Raw genomic sequence first — 10,539 nt, forward strand, 5'->3', positions numbered from 1 at the left:
GAAATTCTTAATATCATGGACAAAGTTAGTTGAGACAACATGCGTTTTGTTGTGCATATGTGTACCTGGAATAATATTTTCATATGCCATTGCTATTAATGTGCCTTGTTGTTAATAAACAATTATGTAGCACTTATCATGCGCGGATCCAGAAAAAATTTCGAGGGTTGGGGTGTGTGTGGGATGTGGATGCATACATGTATGTAATTTTGTTTGTCGGGGGGAGGGGAGGGGGTCCGAGGTTTTTTTCCTGTAATTTTACAATAGGATTTAATGAGTTTGAATTTGCAAGGGGGGGGGGGGGGGTCCTGACCCCCTCTAGATCCGCGCATGCTAATAGAAAAATCGAACACATTCATGCATGTAGTTACAATATAAGTCATGTACATAATCGACAACAATAATATGAAATGTAAAATAAAAATCAAAAAGACTTGGATAAGAAAGAATAAAAACCAAAAAAAAATAAAAATCTCGCACCACCTCCAACAATGAAATCATGTTTAGGTGGTAAAAAAGGCTTGTGTATCTGTTTAAGTCTGAAAATCGTGATCCAAGATGATGGATGAAACCAAAAGATTACAGTTCTGTAGGGTATAGGCTTAGGGTACCCAACGCTACAAATATTTCTGTGAATCTTGAATAGCAAGGATTTATTTTTTGACAACTGTGCATTGCATTGATAACAGGTAGTGTACGTAACAACTTGATATATGTGGAACCTTCGTTCAATTCTCGGCATTGTATTCTAATTTATATGCTTTGATTCTACGTAGCAACGTAAAAATGCTTGAAAAAGAGAATTTATTTTCAAACTGTCTCTTTATGAACTAAACAAAAAATGAAATTGCGTGCCGTGTATATATTAAAAATTGGTCCGCTGAGTCATCAGAAAAAAGGAACAACAAGTTTTGACTTTGGCTCAAGGTCATTTGTCATCACTGTTAGATCTTTATAAGAGAGATAACTCGGATCTAGGTTACCGCACTTCGTTTGGTTACGGTTCCTTGCCCATACCAACAGCTTTGTTATTAAGATCACGTCTATTCTAGCTATGAAATAAATATATATTTGTATATCTATTTATCTTTATCTACATGTACATGTATATATATAATATACTAGTATATAATCTATATATATTTATGGTAAAAAGTAATCAGACTAGCTCGTAATAAGCCAAGGCATAGGCGTCGGAACTGGGAGGCTAGGGGGCTAGCCCCCCCCCCCCCACTTTTTTTGCAAAGTTCAACGTAACCATTTGGCACCCCCCCCCCCCCCCCCCACCACGGATTAGGATTTTCATGATTTGAGAAAAAAAAATTTGGTAGGTAAGATTTTTTCTTTTGAGGTATACTCCCCCCCCCCCCCCAACGGATTAGGATTTTGATGATTTTGGGGGCTTTCTCAATATTTCTGAGGATTAGTTTAGCCCCTCCACTTTTAATTTGCTCCGACGCCAGTGCAAGGACACCGTGTGATCAAGAGGTTGTAATTATTCCTATATAGATATACAAGTATAGGTATTTGTTTCGGGTTTTTTTTTCCACTTTCTAAAATGGCTCTCAGAACTAACCACGAACTCAATAAGCAGTTCATACATGGATCTATGGAGTAAATATCAAGTAATAACAATCAAAATACAATAGGAATTATTTTGGTAATCATGGTCACATTGGTGGCATATAACGGAAATACGAAACATGATTTTCCAACCCTCACCTGACCCCCCCCCCCCCAAAAAAAAAAACACCCCCAAAATCAATTCAAAACCACCACCCCCCCCCCCCCCCACCCCCAAATAAAAAACAAAACACCCCTTAAACAACAATGTCACCCAAAAAAACAACAATAAGACAAGCCAAAAAAATATATATATAAACCACAGACACACATCAAAAAAAGGAAAGATCACAACGGATTCTAAACCCCAGGGTTTTGAGTGGTCCCTAAATGATAGCATTTTGCTGGATGCTAAGTACGGTATCTGTAATCTTGTCTCGATCCAGTAGGCATGGTTCTGACTGGGAGCTGACGAGTGATTAATGCATATTTATGGCTTTTGGCGTTGGAAATTATAGGTTCTTGAGATGTGTGTAATAGGGTAGGGGCGAACTGATGTGTCTAGTCCGGCTGATTTCCATCTCTTGTAGTAATGACCGGTATTTTACCACTTTAAGGTGGTTATGTTCGTTCAGAGGGAGGAAACACAGACGATGGGAATTATATTAATTGATTAGAAATTTGGAACAATAAAATTATTACGCGCTGTATCGATTCAAAGAAGGATTTTCAAGAATCAAATCAAGAATAAAGAACTAGCTAAGAATTTAAACGCCTTGAAATAAATGATACATATTAATTTACTTAATTAAGTTTTGTTTTGTTTTGTTTTTGTTTTGTTTTTGTTTTTGGTTTTTTTTTTTTTGGGGGGGGGGGGGGGTGGCTTATTAGTACATAGCAATGGTCCTCTAAAGCAAGAATCAATGTAAATCAATCGTGGCAAAATGGTTTAAATATAATAGATGATTAACTTACATCAACTAATTATTAAATGCTTAGGAAGTCTGTCATATAACAATATGAATACTTTTCCCAAAAAGAAGTTCAGCAATGGCGAAGGAAAAACACACAGGACCCCCCCCCCCCCCCCCCCGAATATTGATCTTCGAATGGAAGACTGTCTAAAGCCTTTTCATCTGCGCTAGGTTTTTCTAAGCGGTTTTCTATTTATATAAATATATACAATAATAGCCAGTCAAATTAAGAATATTTTAAAAATGTCAGGAAAATTAACTGATACACAACTCTTAACTCTCTCTCTCTCTCTCTCTCTCTCTCGCGCGCGCGCGCGCGCAACATTATCACAGGGTCATTAAGTGGCTGATGTTGCTCTCTAACCTCTTACTTCCTGGGTAGGCTGCCGAGGAGGGGGTATACCTATTCTTGTAAATTAAGAATTCCCAATCACTATCAACTTTTTATGATTTAGACCTAGATCCTCATTTTAAAAGGGGGCAGTGGCCTTGAGAATCCAATTGACCTTCACTTAATTCCATTAAAGATATCTGGTTAATAATACAGAACGGAAATTAAATGTTATGTAATTCGTATCATATTGAATAAACAAGATATGCTGGTAAGTTTAATTGTACATGTATTATTGAAATTTATTCAAAACCACGTCTGCAAATCAATACGGCATTATCCTGCGAGAATATACCCTTGTGAACAATTAAACAACTTTATGAGTCACAAACGACTCCAGCGCCTAGTAAATGTACACTGCGAACGAACCCACACCTAAAGCTCTGTATTTTCCACAATTTAATGATTGATATTTTCATTTTATTTTAATTGCCAACAAACACACCTTAATTGTTCCTTTTCCCTCTGGTGATAAAACAGTTTTGATCAAAGAGCAATTCCCGGAATGAGTTAAGTCTATAGAGCGGTCGATTTTAACTGAAGGACAAACAGCAAAAGTAGCAAAATCCAACAGGATTTTATTTTGGAATGGGGGGGTGGGGGGTGGGTAATAAAACGATCTGATTTTTTTAAAAAACTATTTTTGATAATCTATATGCACTATGATTACTACTGTTCAAAGATACAAACGTTCCTTTCAATTCTACATGTAAAACACTTTGTTAAAAGTACCAATTTTATTGCTAGAATTACACGTAGTATTGATATCATTAATAACCTTGAACATTTTTGTCATTGAAAATTCATTTATAGAAAAGGGGAAATAACGTAGCAAAAATGTACTTTAAATACCAATGCCCAAACAGGATGTCTTTGTATGAATTTATATATTTTACCGATCCTTCTAAAAATAAATTGATATTGAATTGATTGCGTAATATTAATTGTTTTTTCCTAAATATCTGTCTATGGCAACATAATGGAAGTAAATGTAATAGATTTACACCTTGCAGGACTGACTCGCTTCAAATACCATTGGTATTGTATTACAAATTACTTTAAATGTGCAGTATTTTTTTCATAAATCAAACGACTTATCTCAATTTATCAAGAGTTAGATAATATTAAAGATAAAAACACCCTAGTAGAAAATGGCGGATGTAAATAAGAGAGAAAAAAAGAAAGATTCATCAACTGGCTGAAATCTTTCTAATCCAGGAAAATCGATACAAACGAGATGAACTGCCGTGGAACACACGCAAATTACTGATAATTACATGAACACTATGAATTCTGCGCTTACCCTAACCATGTTAAGACAGAGCAACTCCTGGAGTCGGAGAGGAGTTCATCATTTTCAGGTCCGGACCCAATCCACACACATCATTTGATGACGTCACAACCACAGACCGTAGGGAGAACGCAACCAATTAGCATGCACGTTTCTTATCAAAGTCATATTGTAATTCATATACTTGTGGAGGGTTCAAAAGGAATCAAAGTACTGAAGTACTGAAAGCCGGGCTCTCTTGGTGTGTCTTCATGCATATTGTGTAGTAAAGACTGAAAATCTCTCTCTCTCTCTCTCTCTCTCTCTCTCTCTCTCTCTCTCTCTCTCTCTCTCATGCTTTTAATGTCGGCAAAGCATGATCAGAGAGCGACCAAATTTTGTAAGCGGCTATAAACAAAAAATATGTCTGTCTAGTAGGAGTTAAAAAATTCAACAGTTGCTGCCTTGAATTTTGCAACAAGCATTATATATCTTCATCGCGCAGCAAAGTAGTTCATGGAAATTCATGCGCATTGTATGTGTCAAAATGCATAGTGTAATGTTTTAAAAACACGTTATTAATAAGAAAACTAAAAAAGATAGTCAATTCATTCGAAATTTAAAAAAAAAAGAAACAAAATACCAACACTTTTGACAAAACGTGGCTCGTTGTGTAACTATTTGGTATAGCGGAAGCTTTACCTTGACGCTGTTTGGTTTTTTGTTTACTTTTGAAGTTGTGCTATTTAAAGTAACATTGCCGATTTGCCTGCCTATAGCCAGGACTCTGCTTTCAGCAGAGCCCGGCTAAAAATGAATATGTCGACTCGACTTTGCAAACTGCATGTTGCTAATGGTTTTGTTTAAATACGTATCAGAGATTTGCACATGTATACCCCATCATCAATTTGATCAATCTTTGGTCATCAGACAATATATCTGTGTTGACTGCATGGGGTACAAGACTGACTGTCAAGTTGCCAACAATGCACTGCCTGTTCAATAGGCATTGTCCCTTGGTGCCACTTGTAAGTCAAGACAACACGTCAAAAACTTTTGCTCCTTTAAGCTGGCCTGAGTGCTTAGGGTACAAGACAGCACAGATATGGCTCTGACCAAATGCATAGCCATATGCTGCAATAGGCATTGTCCCTTGGTGCCCTATGTGGTCAGGTCAACAAAATTACAGTTTTCACTCCTCTATATGAAATACTATCCTTCCACTAACTGTCCTAACTTGAAAATATATTACAAATGCATAATTATATAATATGTCTACATACAATTGTATATAGAATACAAATACATATGTGGGGCTGTATATAATGTGTTTGTATCAATAATAACACATTGCTTTGAGGGATTGTGGACTTGCAAATAAATGTATACCCTTGCATATGTGTATGACAACTTGATGTGTGTTATATCAATTAAATGTACCTCCCATTGTAACTTACTATGCTTACTTAACAGTTCAATATTTATATATTTCATCCATTATTTTGTTATGATCATGTTGTTTTATTGTTATAATGCATATGTCCCCCGAGGGCCCTTGATTGGTGAATAAACATACATACATATATCAACTTTGCAAAATGTTGCGATGTTTCTTTTTGTGCACGTTATGAATATCGCAAAGCCTGTATTATTATGCATAATACGAAAAATCAATATTTGTATAACATTGTTCATTATTCAATTCATTTGAATGTACAAAGAGTTTCAATAACAGAAATAGGTTATTATGAAAACAGGACTTGTAGACACCTAGCTGCAATAATGTAGTCCCCTCCGATTTTTATATCTGATGTTTACTGGAGAAGGCTATAATTCCGTAAGATCTACGTAATGGTGCAAAATCAATTTTTTCATGCGGCTGACTTCGTTCTGAAATGATCATTTTCATATTTGACTTCTTTTAGATAATTAAAATGTTTTTTTTTTATTCAGGTTGATCAAACTAACCGTATATACATGTAAATCGAACCCAGATAAATCACATCAGCATGTTTACCAGTTGTCTTTTTCAGCAGCCATAACTGTTCTCGCGTGATTTTATGGGATTTACGCTTGAAGTTTTGATGGGCTTGATAATATGAATGTCAGTGTAAATAAGCGATCTTACCTCGTTTTATCACTAAAAAATCATTCAAGGAAATTGTATATAATGGAAAATTCATATTTACCGCGTTAATTATGTTTAAAATAGGGGAATCCCTATATTCAGTTCAAGATCCGCTCCTGAATTCTCATTGGCTGTCCCAAAATAAAACCGATCAAGGTCAGTAAACATGGTGGACAAATTCAACCTGCGTTGTTGACATACACGAAAAATAACCGATATATGGACTATACTTAATAATTTTGGATTAATTTATGCCATACACAACTACAACGTTTGAGTTCAGGTAAGAAATGAAAATGTTATTGCCATTTATGTACGATTTGAGCCAAAATCGTTGCGGGAATGATTCACTCCCGCACTTGCACCATTACGGAGATCCTATGGAGTTGAAGCCCCCCCCCCCAAAAAAAAAATAAAAATCGGGAGAGGGTTACATTATTGCAGCTATTAGACACCCCAAACAAGAAAAGAAAATCTTGCACCTAAGTTTTACTCTTTTTTGATCTAGTCAATACCATATATGTACAAGTAAGTTAAAAGTAAGTAACAAAGCCCTGCATCGTTAATTTGTGAACTCTTCTCCACCTATGTTTGATTTATTCTCTTTAAATGAAAACATTTGCTTAAGTTCCAATTCGTTCATGTTTGAGTGACAGACCGTAAGCATCTTTAAATCACAGTAAATAACTAAACCATAGTAACTCGATGTAAGTCAGTCTTTTTTATTTTAAACTTTCCTTAATATTAAATTATATTTAAGGTAGAGTCATGTTTTTTTCGCATACGGATTTTATAGCGACCAGGAACTTTCTGTGGCTAGTTAGATGAGACAGAAAAACAATTGTATATGTGAATAAACAATTTTTAATGGCAAAAGGGCAGTCGGGCAAAAAAAAAAAAAGAAACGAGAACATTTATCGTAAGTGAAAGGGTAGAGGCAGGACTTTCCGACCATGCAAAATTCAAAATCTCATTCTGATTTATTTTTCCATTTTGATTTTCGAGACTTGGCGTCTACCCTTATATCTTAATCGTATATATCGAATGTTTAAGTTCTGGTTTAAATCATTGCAGACAGAGAACTGTATGTTAAGAGCTGCTTGTGGCTGGTCATATCGTATTTGTGACAACGGAAAGCAAAATTATCAAAGCTGGGCAAAATTTATTAAGGAAAAATTATATACTCTGGGACTTGGCTACATGTGGAATGGTCAAAGTAATTTATAATTAAACAGTCGTATTTGTCTACCAATTATTCAGAAAAGACTTAAAGACAACTTAATTCAATCGTTGCATGGCAAGATGCAAATAGAAACAAAATGTTTTACTTACAAGCACTTAGTTGATAATTTTTGCTTACAATATTATTTAGAAAAATCAATACCAAAGTTGTACAAAAAATGTATTTCCAAAATGAGGTTGTCCTCACATAATCTGCTTATCGAAACAGGACGACATAAAAATATACCAAGAGACAAAAGATTTTGTAAAACTTGTATCACAGACATTGAAGACGAATATCGTTTTATACTTGTATGTCCAATGTATTTAGCATTACGATCAAAGCTTATAAAAAAAGTATTACTGGTGTAAACTATCCATGTACAAATTAATACAGTTACTAAGTGTTAACAATATCAAAGAATTGTGTAATTTAGGAATATTCATTTACAAAGCTCTCACACTCAGAATGGTTTGAACTATATTGTGCCATTTGCTGATTTCATTTGTTATTACTATCAATATATATATATATATATATATAATATATGTGTTATTTGTGTGTGTATATTTTCAGTAACCTGTATGTCATTCTCCAAATACAAATTATTATGTAAACATATTAGTGTACGCAAACTACAAGATTTGTAAGGACTGACCGTCCATTTTTGCCAATATTTTTGTAATGTTCACTTTATAAGTGCTATAAGACGTCTGTCTTTTGCAATAAAGAAATTGAATTGAATTGATTGTATTTACTTCATTGCTACTTTTTTTAATTTTGAAAGCTTTCACAACATGTCACTTCCAGTGTTGGTTAAGGAAATATAGCTTGTATACTGAATATTTATCAGAAAATCTTTCATTGATTTTTTAGAGGGTAATGCGCAGATAAAAATCAGCTTTTAATACTTTCTGTCAAAAATATTCAAAACCATTCTAATTTCCATCTCCACAAAGGATTATTATCCAACACACATTGTTTTGATTTATAATTCTATTAAGGATATGAGATCATTTTTATTTGCGTCAGAATTTTTGCTGCAAGTGAACCAACGCTAACTGTCCGAAAAAGTTTACAAAGATATGAAGGCTTTTAAAATAGTTTTTTAGTTAACGTCATTAATAAAATAAAAGTTTAATTATTTGACTAAAAGTCTTTTTAAGGTTCTCTTTACCAAATATACTTTAAAGAAAAAACCTACATATTCGAACATAAATTTTTTTATACCATATATTTCAATGTTATTAAAATTTGTGAATTATTAGCTACAATAGTGTAAACATATAACATTTGGCTGTGTATTCTATTTAGCGCTTTTGGCGGAAAGGGCTTCCGCTAAATCAAGTACATCATATCGCCAAATGCAATACATATCACCATGTTAAAGAATAGTCACATTCAGGAATACGCTAATTCAAATCTACATCAACTTGTTCAAAAACTAATTTCCGCCAAATATCATACATGCCAAATATAATACGTTTACAGCATAGGCGTCGGAACCGGGGGGGCTAGGGGGGGGGCTTAGCCCCCCCACTTTTTTTGGAAAGTTATACCTAACCATTAGAAACATAGAATGACAGAGGGTTCAGCCCCCCCCCCCACTTTTTCTCGCAGGAAAGACTATTGTTCCTAAATTTACCTTGAAAGATTGAGAGGTTAGATTCAGAAGCATACTAGCCCCCCCCCCCCCCCCCCCCCACGGATTAGGAATTTGATGATTTTGAGAAAATAAATTTTGGTAAGTAAATTTTTTTTTTTGGAAGTATAGGTATACTCCCCCCCCCCCCCCCCCCCCCCCCCCCCCCACGGATTAGGATTTCCATGATTTTGGGAATTACTTTTTTCTCAATTTTTATGAGGATTAGTCTAGCCCCCCCACTTTCAATTTGCTTCCGACGCCTATGTACAGTATATCATTCAGCAATTGAAAGTATACAACAAAATAATTTTCTGGTTACATAAGCACTTCCTAATTTTTGTGGAGAAGAAAATATCGAGAATTAAATCATATATTCATTGAACACTTGAATTCCTTACAGAGCTTAAAATTTGACTTTTGAAGGTTAATAATCAGGTACATGTATATGATTCTATACAAACTGACATAAAAGAATTAGATTTCAGTTGTAAAGGTAACTTGTAAAGGAGACAACAAGTTTACATAGTAAATTTAACGAGCAGCTAAAAGGAGGAAAAGGCTTTGAACATTCTCCTTTTCAAAATACACGCGAAAATGGGATTTGGGGTTCCATTAGTTCTTTGAATATGTCAAGTACAAACGAATTTCGCGTGAAGAGAAAGAGAGGGAATTTAATTTAAAATAACATAATGATACTATCCATTAAAAGATTTTGTGAGATATCATTATCTCGTAAAGCTCCGATCAATTAATCTTTTTTTGTTTTATAAAGTGAGGGTATATATCAAAATGAAATCAGTTTGAACTGATCGCATTAAGCTTTACACAATATCGTTATTGGGTTTGCGTGCAAGAAGCATCCATTTCCAAGTCACAAGGGGCCAAATGTCGCTTAAGTTAAAGTCTACTGTGTATTTATCCGTCTTCCAACTCCTCCTGATCGTGAATTTTGATGAAGGTTTAGAGTAATACAATTCCCGAACAGGAAAAAGCTTATCTGCTTGACATCCTTTTTCAATCGTGTAATCAAAACAATCCCCCTCGCCACGGAAACCCAGCTTTATCTGTTTGCGAAGGATTCCTATGAGCAATTCCAAAACGGTAAATAAATGAAAAAGTTTACAGAGACTGATGAAACAGAAAAAGGGAATTTCGTTATCTTTTTATGATATTTCTCCCAAGATCTTGAAATAAGATAGCGGAATATGGGAGACCGTATCAAGGGTATATAGGGGAGGGGAGGGGGTCCTGCCCTCAAGCACCCGTAGTCCTACCTTGTCCAAATAAATCTTTCTCTCTCGTTTTCTCTATTGATAGATTATAAAAATACATCATTAACAATAATT

The sequence above is a fragment of the Magallana gigas genome, chromosome 8, assembly GCF_963853765.1.
Source record: "Magallana gigas chromosome 8, xbMagGiga1.1, whole genome shotgun sequence".
Lineage (NCBI taxonomy): Eukaryota > Metazoa > Mollusca > Bivalvia > Ostreida > Ostreidae > Magallana > Magallana gigas.